The sequence below is a fragment of the Caloenas nicobarica genome, chromosome Z (assembly GCF_036013445.1).
Source record: "Caloenas nicobarica isolate bCalNic1 chromosome Z, bCalNic1.hap1, whole genome shotgun sequence".
NCBI lineage: Eukaryota > Metazoa > Chordata > Aves > Columbiformes > Columbidae > Caloenas > Caloenas nicobarica.
The window spans coordinates 98,177,201-98,195,539 of record NC_088284.1 but is presented as its reverse complement, the minus strand read 5'-3'; the positions used below and the strand labels follow the sequence as shown (position 1 = coordinate 98,195,539).

Genomic DNA, 18,339 nt, shown 5'->3' with positions numbered 1-18,339 from the left:
TTCGAACCAAAAGATTAAGAAAGATGGTCTGTCACAGAGTGACCAGCATTAACCCTGACAGTCCCAGAAATATCAGGCATTAAGGAACAATATAAAGAATTCAGAGTCAGTCTTGAAGGATTTCAGAAGTGAATTGCCTACTGTTTTTCCTCTCTGAGCTTCCTACAGCTGCATACATGTTAAAAGCATGTGGCCTTAACAGCAGAGCAAGACAAAAAGCAAAGTCTATTTAATATCTCCATAACAAGCCTGCAAAAGTCTTGGCATGCACTGTAGGCAAAAGGCAGGCCAGGACAGGATTTCTTCTTTTTTGTTTGGGATCACCTGGAAAACAGGAGAGTTTTACCTACATAGATAAGAAGCCATTACCTCACTCATATGAGTAACGCTTAATAAAAGATTTGATTTGGCCTCATTATAACTGCATGGGAGAAAGGCATCACAATATCAGTAAATAACAAAGCAGTTAACACCAGCACTCGATGAAATGCATCATCCGTATCTGCCATCCCTAAATACCTCACAGTCTGCAAATGGGATGGTTTTATTGTTTTTAAATACACAGAGGCACGTATTCCTTAATTATACTTTAAATCAAGAACAAAGGTCACATATACGCTTTTAGCAAGAGGCAACCATCCAGTCACTGTATGTTCTGTAAACAACTCCCATCACTTCAACAATTACCAGTAGACCTTTAGACTTATGCATCTCTTGGCCCCTTTCATATTGGAAAAACATCATTAAAACAGATTAAAACTGCTTTTCCAGTCAGACTGCTTATCTAATGCTTGAAGTAAATGTGTACCTGCAATTCTCTCCTTCAAAATGAATGATAAAATTGACTGTTACTTCAGACTCTTCATCTTGGAAGAAAATATTCTCTCTAATCAGAGACTACTAAATCTACTCTCTCTTCTGTTAAAACTATGTATTTACATAATCACAAAACCATTTCAAAGAAACGTTTTTAGGATGGATAAACACAACAGTTCTATGTGTTTAGATACCCTGAATTAGATGAAATAATTTTAATAAACAATGTACACGAAGTACAGTTTTACAATTAACATCTGCTTTATATCTTTTTTGTAAAATGACATTTAAGCTATACGCACGTATCAGAGCCCTTTATCTCGCAATGCCACTTTCCCCTGGAGTGTTCGTGTCTCACTTCAATAAAATATCAGCACACAAGGGCCTTAAACAGGCTTTACCTGCAGCACAGACAACTCCCAGAGTATCAATTTGTAAAAGCACTGGAAAAGCAGCAAGAACAATATTGACAGATGGGCTCTCCCACACTTCCCCTGCAAAAGCCTCTGCTCTGGCATCACCTTCCCCACAAATTAGTCTTTGGGGAGTTGATGGATAATGATCCATTTCAGCCTTTCAGATCTCAAAAGAGTGGGTATGGGGTATTTCAGGTTTTGGGGTGATGATTTTTTTTTTGCTCTAGTAAACGAAACTTTGACTCATACTTTCAGGAAAAGATAAATTTTTCAATCAGTGCAACTCACTTCTCTAGAACTTTAGTAACATTTGGCATTTTTACTCAAGGTCTTCTATGTCCAGAGCTGCTTCCAGAACTCTGACGCTCCAACCCACGGGCAATGCTCGTCCACAACCAGCGCCTGGCGTGCTGGCCGCTGAAGCGTTGGCAGGTCTGGGGATGGCAGCATCACCAAGCCCTCACTTTTTGTTTTGTATTACCTTCATCTCATTTGCACTCCCCTCTTTCTATCAGAATACCTTTGGGTCTTCTTGCAAAGATGCCCTGCTTTAGTGGTACAAAAACGAGGACAAAAGTGAAACAATGAAATACCAGTGCAGTTCAGCAGGACATTGGCTGTCCTACTTCCACTCCCCAGAAGGAAGACAGGGATGTACTCAGGGAACAGAGCCATCCACTCCCACCTCATCTATGGACTGTGGTTTTAACCTTGAGCCTGCAATTAAACTGAGGGCTCCTATGAAACAGCAACGGGCTCTCCCAACCTCAGGATGTCAGTGTCCTCAGCAGCAGAAGGTGCATCAGGTCTGTTGTCATTACCAGGTGTGTTTAATTATTGCAATTACTGGCAGCCAGGGAAGGGCTGCAAGGCACCTACTCTTCAAAGGGAAAAAGGCAGCACAGGGCAGCACGGAGCACTTCAGCAACTGTAAATATTTCACCATCTGCAGAGTCATTTGAGTTAAACAACAATTTTGAAAATGCTCATTTATTCCTGCCTGACCACACCATGCACACAGGCACCCACGCTGACCCTATCGCCATGGTATCCACAGCGTCTCCATTCCTGCGGTCTGATCAACCGGCCACACGAGGTAAACACAAAGAAATTTAGGCAGAGGCACACTCACGGGTGGAGCACACTGCACATCCATACATAAAAACAAACAATACTTGGACCAACTGTTATTTTTATCTTTATGTAAACAATAGCACAAAGAAAGTAAATCTCCTGCCCTGCTCTTGCTGTAAAGACTGTGAGAAGAGAATTATTTAGTATTGCAAAGGAAAATAAATTCCTTAAGAGCTCAGAAAAATCTGAGCCCTGCACAGAAGGTGGGCTGAAGCAAACTGGAGTGTAAGATACCCGGCTGTGCAAAGGGCTCCCTAAGACATTATTATTTCCAATCAATTAGGCCACTGTACAATGGATGTAGCCACTAACATCCGCTCTGATGCCAGGAAGCAGCAAAGGGTTTGGAATTGGCACCGGATCTCTAGGCAGTAGCACTGGGGACTGCATTGAAAATGTATATGGCTTTCTGAAAAAGTGTAAAGTATGGTGCCAGGACCAACAAGTTCAACAGGAAAAAGGCCAATTCAGCATTTTGGAAACACTCCACTTGCGTTTCTGTCCCGGCAGTGTCTGTAGCCCAGTCCCTGTGGCACACGGGGCTCTGCAAGGAGCCGCCGCGGTGGCCAGGAGGCGCGGGAGGCTCCTGCCCTCTCCTGCACTCGGAGACACGGGCTGGAGAAGAAGGTGCCATGGCCACAGCAGCTCCAGGGACATCCAGAGGGGCGAGGACTCCTGGACAGTCCAGGGGAGCCACGCTCCTGCCACCAAGAATAAGCGTATGGGTTGGAAAACCGAGATGCGGAGACTCCTGTTTCTGAACAAATATCACCGATTTCTCTCTTGACTTGTGACTTGCTCTGATCCGATTCATCTTTTCAAAGGACAATGAAAACTCCAGACTTCCAAACAAAAAAAGTTTAACAGATCTTCTGTGCTTCAAAGCAGGTAGTTAGGCTACAAAGAGTTATTCATTCTCCACAGTCACTGGCTATTGCCATTCCTGTAACAGCGTGATACCCATCTAACACATACAGTCACCTGTGTGCATTAATTTAATCCACAGGTCCCTCTTCCTCTGCATAAAGGACTGACTTTAACCCTATGCTGCAGCGACAAGAAAAGCTCCAGAGGAGCAAAGGAAAGAACTTACTTCTCCCCCTGAAAGCACCCATAATTAGGAAGTGATGGATGTCGCTAGTAAAAGTGAGTGATGTTTTTCAGGAGCTCTCTCATCTGTAACTGCACTGTTTTCAGATAAAATAACCCTTTCTGTCAGGGAGTGTCAGGAATGTCTACAGCCAATCAGTCACTCTGCTACCCAGCTAAAAATATGACGTTTTTGTCATAACATCTGTAGCATACGTTTTATCAGCCCTTCTTCTTAGTGCACCTCATCAGTTAGGGCCTCCGACCCCAGCAAAGCCAATAATTTGCACTCCTGAGATAAACAGATAAATGAAAACTTTCCAAAAACTCAACCCTGTTGCATGTGAAGCAGAACTTCGATTGAACAAAATACGTTTTACAACAGCATAAAGTGGTATTTGCCATCTGGAGTTAATGACTATTGAATAAAACTCGGGAGAAAGCCCCGCACGTCACTCCTGCGTGCTGGCTGGCACGGCAGAACCACCACAAGAAACAGCTTGGAAAAAATTCAACAAGATAAGCTGGATCATTTCAAACTTGGACATCATAAAGCTTCACGCTGTAGCAACTTCATTTACAAGACTTTAACAAACATTAAAGGAGGAGAACAAATACGTAACACAATTAACCAAGATTACACATGTGGTCTAAAGTCTGCGTGTCACAGTGCAAGTGCCAGGAAGGGCTGTCCCAGCAGGCAGGATGGGACACCTACAGAACTACGTGACCCTACAGACTGCCACAGCTGTCCTGGGAAATAACCCCTCGACTGCTGCACCTCTGAACAAGGTGGCCTTGTCAGCTTAACGGCACCAGTTCAGAAATGAAACCAAAAAAACCCCCATCAGCATGATTAAAGAAATGGGGACAGATGAGCAAGACAGACCATTAATCTTTGGCAACGCTTTACGTGGTCACCTGTCAAGCAGCCTGGCTATGTTTGAAAGTGATTAAATCAGACCTCAACAGAAACCTTAGTGTCGATCTCTCAATATTCTAACCCAGAAAAACAATTGCATTGAATTGTTGATAAGGTTCATGCAAAAGACCACCACTTCGCACAGCAAAACATTCCCCTTCTAGAAGTCACCTTACAGAATTTGATGGAGCTTAAGAGAGAGTTAACGTTTCATTACTTAAGAGCCACTCTTGATTTTTAAACACAGCCCATGTATATTAATATTTAATGACTGCAGGTTGGAGGTTGCATATCACTATTACAAGTCATAACTATTAATTTTGCAAACACTAAGAAGAAATAGACTCTGAAGTCACTGATCACATGTTTTCTATTTATTGTGATGGGAAACAATCAGCTTCTCTGATTAGGTACATGTTTATTATGTTACAAGGCAACAATCTCCTTTGAGCACCCAATCCAATCCAATCCAATCCTTGATGCAAAGGGTTCTTAAAGGCTATGAAATTAAACACCTGTATCTTAGAAAACACTCTGGTGTTTCTAACAAAAACAAATGCTGAAGAACTGAAGAAATTTAAACAGTTGATTATGGTGTTTCCTCTGGAAGCCTGACTGAGGAAACAAATGTTTTTATTTTATTAAGAGACACTAATCCAAGGGAAGCAATTTCAGTAACACTGGCCCTTCTGAACCATTGATTAACATTACCTGCCACTGCCACTGACCTGAGACCTATCATTCACAAATTTCATCCTCTAAAGAAAAGGAGAATGGAAGTAGTTTACTGAACCTCAGATTAAGGCAGGCAGAAAGGGACATATGTGGGTCCCTTGTCCAAACCCCTGCTCAAAGCAGGACTAACTCTCAAGTCAGATCATATTGTCCAGAGCCTTGCCCCGCTGACTTTTGAGTACCTCCAAAGATGGAAGTGCCACAAGCCCTTTGGACCCTTGTTCCAGTGCTCTTCCACTCTCAAGCTGAACTTTTGGAACTTCCCTTGCTGCATCCTGTGAGCTTTGCCTCTTTTCCCTTCCCTGTGCTTGCCCCAGAAGTGCCAGACACTGCTGTCACTGCACCACCTGCTCAGGGTGGGTGACATGCTCAGAACCTCCTACCCCGGGCTCAGGAAGCACAGCTCCTTTGGCTACCACTCGCACATCTCCTGCTCCAGTCCCCTGCCAGCCACAGAGTCCTCTGCCCAATTCACTCCAGTTTTTGGCACCTGTATTGACTTGTTGATGTCTCTCTCATGCTTCTGAATGCCGGTGGGATTGAAGTTACAGCCTTATCCTCAACTGGGAGGACCTCTTGTCCAATCCTTGATCAAGACAGTAAGCAATCTCTCAGTCTTCTCATCCACAGGCTGATCCGACCCAGCTCCAACACCCTTCACGTCTCATCTGTACTCCAGACCCCAGCTACATCCAGAGATGCCCTCAGCCAAGCCATACTCCCTGATGTACCATCCTTGCAGCTGGACACAGCTCCACATATAGGGCCTGAGAAGCACTGACCATGGCAGAACCGTCATCTCTAATTACGGTCTTCTTAATACACCCCAGATGCAGGTTGTCCTCTCTGCACCTGTTAGCTTGTGCACAGGTGGTGATCCAGCACACGTCCCAAAGCGCTCTGCCACGGCTGTGCAGCCTAGCCATGTCCTCAGTGTTTTGTATTTCCTCATTTCAGGTCATTAAGTTATATGCTGCAGATTTTAAAATGTTTTTCAATCTACCGTAGCCATTTAATTCTGAACTGTGCTTCACAGTGCTTGAGCCCCTCTCAGTTTGGGCTTACTTGCAGATTTAGTAAGTATTCCCTTGTCCACAATAGTAAAGAGAACAGCAAATAAAGCTCAGCCCAAGACAAACAGGGGTGTATTCACACAATTCCTCGTGACACCCCCCCTTCTTCCCATGATTTTCACAGCAAGTTATATAGGTAACTATTTTTCAAACATGGTTTTTAAACAGTTATTTACTGTATAATTAAATCCATATATTTCCCTATTCCACAGAAATGCCACAAGAAGTTATGACAAAAGTTACTGAAGTCAAGGTAACATCACAGGTACTGCTCCCCAGCGTCCTTATTGTCATCTTACCCTCCAGATTCCTAGAAACTGATTAAAAATTTTGTTCCAATTCTCTAAGCATTGCAGTTAGACTAACTAGACTGTAATTCCCCGGATCTCCCTTTTTCAAAGGCAGGTACTGCATTTGCCCTTGTCAGTCCTCCAGGACCTCTCTTGCTCTTCTCAATTTCTAAAAGATAATTGTAAATGGTTCAAAGGTTGCTTGGCTAGTTGCTGATGTACCCTAGGGCAAATTTCATCAGGCTCTGACTATTTGAATACACCTATCTTATCTGCTTTTTCTGATCTATCCTCTTCCTACTCTGCACTTTACTCCTATCACCTTGTTTAAATTAATTTTAATTAACGTGAAGACATAATCAAAGCAATACAATAACTACATGAAACTCATTTAGTATTTTATCTTTCAGCTATAATGTTTGCAAAAAAACCCCAGACTATTCATCTACTATGACTCTGGCTTTTTGGAGATGCAGAAGAACATTTAAAAAAAATAAAATAAAAACCAAGCCAGATTAAAGACTGTATGTAGCTTTAACCAACCCTCAGCTGAGATGTCTGAAGGGAAAAACATTAAGAAATAGCAATAAACTCCTTGTCTGCAAGGAAAGATTTAAAACTAAATTAACTGCATTTTAGAAGGGACAGTTCCAGTGACTTAACCAGCCTGGTTTGGTTTGATACATTAAAAAAAGGCAACACTTCCCCAGCAGATAAAATGTTTGATAACCAAATGCATTATTTCCTGTACCATGGTCTCAGTTATCTAGCACAGATCATTGCCAGGGGTAGGGTACCAAATTAGACTGACCACTGGTCCAAACCAGCAGAGCAAGTCCCACTTCTCTGTGAACACAGACAGGTACCTTGAAGCACATTATGATTTTAAATGCACCCACCTGTTCTAGCTATAATTTACCTTTCATCAGCTGGAAATTACCATCCTCATAGCAGAGACATGGCAACTTATTACAGGAGCATAGCTACTCTGCTTCTATGCAAAGCAAACCAGGCAGCTTTAGATCATCCTCTGTGATTTCTATTTTGTTTTTCAGCAAAATGCACCAGACATGGTTGTGTGCTGTTACCACATCTCAGCTGAAGCACAGCAACTTAAACTGCTCCATTTCCATCCTCAAAGACACATCAGTCTCTGCTCTGTGATCCCCTAGGCAGGAGATGCCACCTTAATGGAGATCCTGGCTGTCATTCTCAAAAGCAGTTAGTGGTTTGAATGCCTCAACTTCTAGTATCCCCAACCTGAAATACCTGAAAAGGTCCAATTTTCAGGAAATTACGAACACTCAAAAACTGCTGGGTGATGGTTCACCCCCACCCCTCAGGGTTCAAATCCAGAATCCATTTTATCTCGTGTTCCTACCTAGAAAATACTTTTGCAAGACTAAAACCATAGTGCTAGTCAAAAAGGCAAAAAAAAGCCAACAGTTTCCTTTTGCTAGCTGTGACAAAAAATGCAACAAATCCATACATTCTTCCCGTTACACAAAATACAGGCATCTGCTGTTGAATATGGATCTGTATTTTCTTCCAGAGTGATACAGTGGAAACTTTCTCTCACAAAATATTATAATCAGCTTTATGTGAAACCTGCTTTACTGGACATAATAACAAAGCCTGATTACCAGCACTGCCAGGCCAAAAAATCCCACCCAGTATTTACAATCCATGTGTGCTTGTACTTGTCCTTACTATGAATGGAACCATCAGGAATTCCCCCTGAAAAAACAGATCAAAATTAGCAGAATCCTTGGAAATTATCCTTGAGCTAATGATGAATACAAAGAAGGTATGAACAGAGAGAAAAGCCAGACCAGTGAAATACTGATAAGTCGTCTCTGCTGCTGTTCCTTATTTTGCTCGTGGAAAAATTCAGACTCTATTTTGATCAGAGGAGTTTGGTACCATGCAACTGTTAAATCACAGCTCGTCAAACCTCATTATTTCAGGCCTCTTCAGAAATTTGGAGTTTTGCCCCAGAAGACAATAGGTTGCGCATCCACTTGGTGCGGCACTCTGGCCCAGGAGCGGCACAGCCGGTGCCGATGCCCGGCGCAGCCCCGGGGCAGGCACCAGGAACCCCACCACAGTCGTAACTGCCTGGTTTTTAATCCACTGTCCCACTGGGCTCTACTTCAAACCAGGAGTCTAACCAATACCGGCTGGTTTCAGCCAAGCCTATGGTGATGGTAGATAGAACGAAACCCAGTTAATTAGAGTGAAATGTATCCTCAAAGGAGATCTCAGTACCAAAACTCCTTATGCACATTAACTCCTGCAGCACGTATTTCTAACGAGTTCAGCACTTGCCTTGGGTTCAGAAATCACACACACGGCGTGGCAGCCATCCAAGCCCATTGCGCCAGAGCGCGAGCAAGTGCTGACTCTGTGGGACGACAAAAGTTACGCTGCCAGTTATGGTGATTCTACCTTTATTGCATAACCCTCCGAGAGATAAATTCATTAAACAGGTGAAGTGACAAAAGCCACCTACCAATATGCTGATTATATAATACGGAAGGAAATGAAAAGACCAGAGGGATAATGCTCATGTTCAATTTTGCAAATACGGTTAAACCCTGTAACATCTCCAGCTTCTGCTTATACTGTTTTTCATAAATACGCTTTTGAAAACATATATCCCTGTAGACAGCTAAAGCATACACCTTCAAAGCAGAGGTGAATTTTACTAGTCCCAACTGGGAGCTTTTAACCCCACCCCTCGCCCTCCACACATTCTCCTACAGGAACAATGTGAAACCAGGTAAATGCCCAGCGGTCGTGCCCTTTGGGCACCAATATATTAAAGCACTCCACTCATCTGTACAATAAAAGGACCTGTAAAGACTCTCAGTCCAAAAAACCATATATAGCCATACCATAGAATGCTGAGCCATGCCAATGAATTTAGCCAATGCCCTTTTGAGGCTATTATTTAAATACTGTTCACTGTGTTACAGTGAAAAGTAACAGGTAACTCACTGTTTTGCATTAAGTATTAATATGTTCCAGACAATGTGGCATTAACACACAATCAAATCACTTTGAATCACACAGGCTTTGGGACAACCTTTTGTAGAAATATGTAACCTGTATTACAGAAAGCATCCCTTAAATTAGAACACAGTATCACAGCACATTTTCCAAAATGCAAATAAATTCCAAAATAAAGATATTTAAAGAATTAGAACAGGGCATCGTGAGCTGATGACAACTGTTTTATACTTTAAAGTCAGAATGCAGAAAACTAATCATGCAGAAGCCTCAGTGTTAACTGTAATTCCAGCTTTCAGTGGTAATGTTGCATGTATAAAAATCCCCCAAACCATAATCACACAGATATATACCATTTCCCCAGTAATAGCCAGTTCAAATGGAAAATATGAGTTTAGGTTTTTTAATCTTTTCGAGTAGTCTTCACCTTAATAAATTTATTAACTTCAAGACATCAACATTCAAATGGAAACTTTATGTATTTTTGTATAAACCTGAAATAGTAACCATACAATAATTTTAGTTTAAACGAATGTCAAAAGACTGCTTCAGGATGCACTGCAGTCTTCAAACTCCCGAAAACTTAATCTGTATTCTGCTAATCTAGGTTACAGTTTATCTTCAGGGATTCTCCTGTAATATCATTCCTTGATGATTCAGCCTGACATGATTGGAAAGGCCTCCTTTTCTTTTTTCTCCCATTCATCTGAACAGCAAAAGTACACTTTTTTTCCCAGGTTTCCCTGCCCACTCCTCCTCGCCTCCCCCTGTCAGCTGGACTTTATTTAGGAAATTATTATAAAAGAAAACCCTACAGATAAACTATGACCTAGATCACTGAGATTGTGCCCAATTTATGTTCAAAAAACCTGATTTACTTTAAAAGATGTTATTGCATGCCACTCAAACTGTACTTTCAGCCACAGTTTGTATGGAACGAGTCTGTCATCTTTTCTTTCCTAAAAGTTGAGTTTATGTTAAGAACAACACAAAAACTTCTCAGGGTCAGCTGAAAGCACACATAGCTGCACACACCAGAAAAGAAGCGCAATAAAACTGAGAAGCCCTCAAGAATCATTATTTTGCTGAGGAACAGCATGGCCAAGCTGCCGGGTCAGCTCCCGTGTAATGTCACTGCTCTTGGTTCAGTTTTCTCACCACGTAGTGACCTCCCAGCGGGTGGCTATCTTCAACCAACAACTGCTTTAAAATTCTTCTGAAGGCAGTATAAAAATACATGCAAATGATGAGCTAAGAAATGAGAGTCCTAAAGACAGCAGAGATTCTCCTGTAATTCAGGTAGTGCCCAGGTTCACATCTCACTGGGTTAACCCACCGTGGGGATGTGCTCAGCCCACGCCAGCCTGGTGCCACGTGGATGACTCCACGGGCCAGGTGAGTCTGCAAGGGAAGGATGGAGGAGCTGGGGGGGAACGGGGGATCTGACCGGTCTGGACCTCTGAGGATTCAGCACCACCTCATCACCCCTCTCCTGAGCTGTGGGAGATGGGGATGGAGTCTTCAAACTCTGTTCTGCAGCCGAGAACCTTTCTGGTCACACTCCCGCCTGCATCCAAAACACAATCTTGGCAACCCTGCACTCACCTATGAGAAAACCAAGATGTTCTTCCCTGCCCTGCTGCTTCTGTGAAACATGAGGTTTCTGAAAATGACTCTCCCATTTGTGACACCTTTGAATAACTCTGAGGGCACGTCCCACCACCTGAGCACCATCTCCTACCGCCCCTGCCATTGCCCGACCCAACATCACCAATGCACGGCAGGATCTATTCCAAAAGGCTCTGAGCCCGAAAGCTCTTGCTCTCCTCCAGCTTTACAGCAGGCTCTTCTCCCCTCCCCAGGACCACACCATCAGAACTCTCAAACACTCATACGCAAAGACGTACTGACTGCAAATGCTTCAATCTCTACTTACACGACAAGACCAGTTCCTGGTTTTAGAGAAATGGTGTTTGTTTCAAGCATCAGCATCTTGAGTTTTTGCTTCCCTTTTGTGCTCCACAAATACGGGGGTGAGTAATGCACAGCCTAATTGACTGTTAGGGTCACTGGCCAGCTCTTTAATCTTATTTAATACACTTTGACACAGTTCATGAGTCATTAGGACTTCATTCTTGGGGACACAAAGACATGTAATCCACATTAATAAAGAACACAAATGTAATCCAATGTATGTATTTTACAGATGGTGAAATTAGAAAGACGGCATTAAATATTTCTTTGCAGCATTATCATTTTAATAATGTTGCTTATTTTAATATGCAATAAAAATATTTAATTGTGAGAGCCTGCTGGTGTCTTTGTAATTTGTAATGTTGCTGCAGCTCTCAGAAAATTCCTTAAGTAGTAAGAGTCACACTTTAAACACCAACTTGAAGGGAAAGAAGGGCTCAAGGGAGACCCATCTTAAAAATTCCTTACTTGAAGGGAAAAAAAATACATTTTTCAAGCTATTATTCATTACACTTGATTTTATAATGTAAATTGTAATTCAGCACATGCACACGTGTCAGGAACTTGGCAATATTTTTGAAAAGGATCAGCATCACTAATCAGGCACTGAAATCCAATTTCTGGGAGAATCTGAGAGCTCAAAGCTGAACATTTTACCTGGCTTGGAAAGACCTTTGAAAAATAAAGTTAAACAGTAATTATACATAAATGTGCTTGAGAAACTTTACACCTGTCTTGACATGAATCAGATCTTTGCATGGATGATGAAATTCTCGGCATTGCTTTAGGTGATTGGGATGGCATTAGCTTAGGCAAGGTAAGAATTCAACAGCCACAAGCCTGGACAGGTAGGATAAAGGAGTTACTGACTCAAAAAGGCATGACAGCTTATCTGTTGAAAGTCTAAACATGTTAATCATTTAACATAAACAGATCTGCTGATATTTTTAGAAAGGCATTTCAACTCATAAGTAACAATGTCAAAAAAAGGACACTAGTAACCCTAATCGGACTTTGCACAGGTCCTCCCAGCCCTGTGCATTGTTTCTACTAAAACTCAGACCAGGAAAGAAAGAAAATAAAAAAGGGAAAAAAAGGGAAAAGAGGCAAACAAAGACAGGTAGCTGGGCTTAGGGATTAGGACAATAAAGAAATTGCTGGAACTCAGTGTTTGACTGCCAGCTATGCTAGAGACCCCTTCTGCAACATGTATCTCCCTGTGCCTCAGTTCCCAGTCTGTAAAATGAAGGCGATAACATTTCCCTACCTCACAGGAACGTTCTCAGAATAAATCCATAAATGTCTGGGAGACACTGAGACACCACTGTGACAGAGGCCATAAAAATACCTAGAAAAAAAAATACACATAAAAATAAGTGTCACAGACAACTATAACAGCAGAGACATTCACGGACTAAATATAAAGCAAAGGTTAAAACTTCATTTAACAACACAAATTTGCCATCCTGGTGAAGAAGGGGTTCAGTTCAGCACATCTGTCCTTTCAGACACTCTTAAAACCATGACAACAAGGGACAGTTTCCCCTTTCCTACTTGGACACAACACCATCGTGACAATCCACCGCCACATACAGATGCAGACAGGAAAGCTGTTTCCTTTGCAGGTCACTCGCTCACAGCCTCTCTTAAAAGCACCACATCGAAAAACCGCGACCACAGCGACAGACCCCAATGTACTGACAATGCTATTCCTCAGCCTCTGTATCCAACAACTACTGCAGAACCGAGTTCCTCCAATAGTTAAAAACTTCTAAGTTTCAGCCTAACATCTATTCCTGAACAGCTTTTATCCATTTGTTTTCATGCCAACATTGATCCAGCAGCTTAAACAGCTTTTCCTTATCCCTGAAGTTTATTTCCCTTACGATAAAATGGATTACACAACCTCCCTGTCAGGGCTCATTTTACCCCCCAAAAGAAGCAAGTTATTGGAGTTTGCTCTCAGAAGACTCTCCATCCCTGAGATTACCTACCTCCTCTCTTGCCCCAATTCACCGTCTTCTGCCCGGCGCCATCCTTGCGGCTCACTGTCACCCTGTGACCGCACAAAGTAAAGATGTGTTTTTCCAGCATTTCCAGCTGGTAAACCCCTCCATCCCACCCAGCTCACAGCAAAGGGGTTTTTTTTTTTCCATACTAATAACTCCTAATGTCATGACCTGGCATGCTATCAGCATGGAGAAATGTCCCACTTCCATTGCTCCAGGTCTCAAGCTCCTTCTGAAAGACAGCGCGATCCTTCAGAGCCCTGACCATGCCTCCCATCTGTCCTACCTGCAGTGCTCTGAGCCCCTGGGGCACTGCTCCACGGGGACGGGGACATTACAGGGAGCACGCACAGCCTCCCCAAGAACATACCTCCTATCTTCTGTGTCGACTCAGCTCGGCAAGCAACGGCTTGAGCTCGATTACACCATTAAGTTTTCTCTAACGTGAGCCAAATGACTACAGCCCTCAGACGGATATGCGATTCAAAATTATGCAAATGTGTAGAATGCATTATTTAGTCTTTATCATTTACAAAGTACTCATTTCGTAAACAGTTTCAGTACACTTTCAGAAAGTGTGACAGTGCCCTGAAATCCGGGTCTCTGATGGTTGCTGCATCATGTACTGGCTGCGTCCTTGCCGGGAGAGGGGAGGGATGCTGCCGGTGCGCTCCAGCGCTCAGGTGGGACACGGGGCTGAGACAGCCTGCTCGCCCACAGCCCCTCACTCCACCTGCCCTCTGACCACACCACCTGGACACCTCCTCTCATTCCCTCACAACCTGAGCTGACGAGGACAAGAAAAGTCCCTTGGCTTTTTTTATTTCTGGGGAGAGAGGGCAGGTCCCTTCCCACAGCACAGCGAGTGGAACCGGCTCATGAGCAGCTGGAGAAGCACTGGAGCTGGTGGGAGGGGAAGGACAAGCTCACCCCTTCTGCTGCCAGATCAGCCTGGGACCTGTTGGAAATGCCAACCCAAGGAACCAGAATACAGTCACCTTTCCAACGACTCTGATCCATTTAAAACTGTGCTCTAATAACCTTGACAAACAAATATATTATGCAATTTTATGTTATGCAGCGTTGACTTCAATGACTCTGTAGCAGTGCTTACTCTACTATATTTACTTCTGGCACACACCAGCAGCATTCGCTGCAGTCATTCAGAGCATGTTCGTGTTTTAAACCTGGAGGTCTTATCCTGCCAATATCTACGCACAATGCTCCTCAATATGCTTTTCATAACTTTGACCATGCTGTCCCTGTTTCTTTGGTCCCTGCAAGCTCCCTTGTCTACAACATGTCGTAAGTTTTTTTCCCCTCTCATGCAGGAACCCAATTTTTTGCCCCAGCATCTCTCCCTCGGTGCCAGGTCACCAGCTCCCAGGTGCAACTGTCTCACACTGTCAGTCTCCATCCCTCGGGTCAGAATTTAATAGAAGCAGCTTGGCACCTCCTGCCAGGCTCCCTGGGATTTGAGGAAAGCCCTCTTTTAGGCATGTACACATCCATGTTGATGCCCATCATCAAGACTAACCATAGTAAGTGGATAAAGATAGATCACACAAATCTGTTTTTTCCCTTCCCCCACAACTAACAGTACTGGCTCTTTTCACTCTCTTCATCAGCTAGTCTTTGTATGAAGAATGGCAATCACATCCGAGTGGAATCCACCCAACAGTAAGTGGTTTGTTAAATCCCACGACACATTGTATACAGAGAAGGATACTTAAGCTACTTAAATGGCAACTCTTTATTAAATGTATAAAAATACTTGAAATTTCTGTAAGACAACAGTTTAAATTAATATCCTCCCTTAAACATATCAGTCTCTGCTGCTAATTGTTGCATCGCTTTTTATTCATTTCTTTTAAATTTATTCTTTGGAAACCCTATGGAATTTCCTATAGTTCCAACACACATAGTTGCAGTCATCCATGGTACGCATGCATATATTTCACTAAAAACTCCTTTGTCCCACAAAAGCCTAAGCAGATTTTGCATTTGCATAGTAGGGGCAGTTGAAGTCAACTATTCTCAGCTACACCACAGTGGCACCACAACTAGAAAATGAAGGGGAAACACACCACACACAAAGTATCTTTTCTACACTGGCAATATTGAGACAGAAAGCAAAAGAATTTTAAGATGACGACAGAATATACTCTCAGCTATACCAAGCACTGTTTAATATGCAATTTGAGACCCCTGGAAGCCCCTGCCACAACAGGACTTGAGCACAGTGATCGTTTATGCTCTGAATTTCTTTGCATCTGTTTGTCTGACACGTATATTTAAAATTTTACACTGATTCAGTTTTGGATGTAGCAGCCAACTTTATAAAACAGAGGTTCTGCTTATACAGGGAAAGGGCAATATAAACATTAGGCATTTGCTTTGGAGGATTAAACATTAACAAAAAAACTTAATCAGCAGTGACAAAAGGTGTAATGGCAGTTCACTGGAGATAACCGTCCCCGTGAAGCACGCTGCAGTCTCCATCATGCTAATTTAGGCTGTCTAAAGAGACACACCGAATTATACACAGCTTCCCCCCTCCTCAAGTTAAACTCGAGGGTGGCAAGAAAAAAGGGCTCAGCATCTGCACCTGGAAACCTCTGCAACCAAACCCACCACGGTTTCTGCCAGTTTCTGTGTGTCAAACCCAGAAGAGTATTTTCTGAAACTCTTCAAGGTTGCTTTTTAAATCTACGTGACAGTGTTTACTGAACAGACAATATCAGTAGCCATGAGCATTTCATGCAGCATTGACAACAGCGAGGAATTCCTCGTTTCTCGGTAAGCTCCCATGCTGGCTGACACAGCAAGACGCACTGTGAGAGGCCAAGAAAAGCTGTAACTTATCACAAGAAAATGGCAAATTGTGAAAAACCTGCATCACAAGGTTAGCTGCCTAGGCACAGCTTTAATAGAGCTCCATAAATACCTCAGCCTGACACTGACAGAGGTTAAAAACCTATTATCTTTCCCAAATGACAGTGTGAACATTCGTTCAATCGAACACCCCGCCCCACCAAGCTACAAAGTAGATTCTGCTCTTTCAGTTCCACAAATACAAACCACAGGGAGCATTTTTAAATGAAAGCATTATGAAGATTACATTAGGCAAGTTTGATCTACTCTAAAAAACTCGCACACAACATTAAGAGGGAGAACAACCTTTAACACCTGCTTTCTCTTCAAACATAGCATTATCTCTGTGCATGGCTCTGCTCTTAATGGGATGAAATCTCAAGCTAAATTGCATGGCTTACTCCACCAGCAAAGGGTATTTAAAATGTGGGGGACCTAGTGGCCCACTAATATCAACCCGGTGAGAATACTCTTCTGAACGCGTACACTCGACGGAGCAGCTCGGCTGGCTGAGCCCCGCAGCACGGCTCCGCACAGCAGAGGAGGTTTCTACCCCAGTGTGAAATGTTGTGACACAAGAGGAGACACAGTACTGCACAACCCGAGCAGTGTTGAAAGTCATCACCATAAATATTCACACACAGCCTGATTTGTTTTCTTACCAATAGTGCATTGTTATTCATAAATATTAATTAGTTTCTAAATACCACCTGTTACTCAGCCCTCCCCTCCGTCGCATGCCACGAGGCTCCTTGGCTGCGGAGGCTTCCAGCCCTGCCGCGCTGCGCAAAGATTTAATGATGTTCCAACTTCCACAGCGCTCTCAGCTCCTGGGAGGAGAGGCAGGGAATAATTACTTACTTATGTCTTTCTCTGCCGACCTCTCTGGAGGATGAAATGAGCAGCTTTAATGGACTCTGAAGGGAGCCTGGTCCAGCCCGTCTCAGACGGGAAGGATGACAACTGCGCTGGTAGGTCTTTTGGAGTGGAGAAGGGGTTTAAAGATCCAAACTTCAAAGATCTCAGTGAGGGTAGAGTTCAAGCTCAAACACTCTCCTCACCAGAGGACGGAAAGTTTCTAATGCAATCGCTCGTGTTTCCTGCGATTGCTCACATTTTAGACAGAGCCGAGGCACAAGGAATTGCCTGTCACATCCTACAGTATAAATAAATATTCGCCTGCCAAGAGGAAAGCTGTTACAAACCTAAGCAATTTTCTTTGGATTTCTTTAGATTACTTTCTCAAAGGATCTCTCTGAAGGTGACAGGTACAGGTGCGGGCAGACAGCCAATGCCAGGTACACAGGACTCCTCCTCCTCAATAGCAACTGTAAACATGTCCCCTCCTCCTCCTAATTATATGTGTCACCCATAACATGAGAAAGTTGGGCAGAGCACTGATAAAATGAACAAGTTGGTAGCACACTTATGGTTGAAGAAGTGACACACGTGAATGAGTAAGTACTGTCCTGGTCTCTCTATGAAGCCTGGATGTAAAATCCCTCAGACCTCTAAACCACACTCATCCTGCTCGCTGTCACGCAGAGACACTGGGGAGGATAAGCTTATCTCGGCAAATTCAAACAAATGAAAAAAACGTATGGGACTAACTTCTTCAGTCAGGGTTCACACCTGGCCCCCTCAAAAGATATCACAGAATCACAGAAAGTTAGGGATTGGAAAGGACCTCGAAAGATCATCTAGTCCAATCCCCCTGCCAGGGCAGGAACACCTAGGTGAGGTTACACAGGAAGGCGTCCAGGCGGGTTTTGAATGTCTCCAGAGAAGGAGACTCCACAACCTCCCTGGGCAGCCTGTTCCAGTGTTCCGTCACCCTCACTGAGAAGAAGTTTCTTCTCAAATTTAAGTGGAACCTCTTGTGTTCCAGCTTGAACCCATTACCCCTTATCTTACTGTTGGTTGTCACCGAGAAGAGCCTGGCTCCATCCTCGTGACACCCACCCTTTATATGAACTCAAAGCATCCTCCTCAGAG

General features: G+C 43.3%; 1 protein-coding gene across 3 annotated transcripts in view; it reads right to left on the bottom strand.

The window, feature by feature from the left end:
* The window catches only part of PTPRF (protein tyrosine phosphatase receptor type F), a 382,739-nt gene that overhangs the window by 278,542 nt on the left and 85,858 nt on the right, over window positions 1-18,339 (bottom strand). For all 3 annotated transcript variants that reach the window (XM_065657671.1, XM_065657672.1, XM_065657673.1), the window contains exon 2: window positions 12,729-12,809. The gene's annotated coding sequence lies outside the window, so the exon portion shown is untranslated. The remainder of the gene's footprint in view (window positions 1-12,728; window positions 12,810-18,339) is intronic.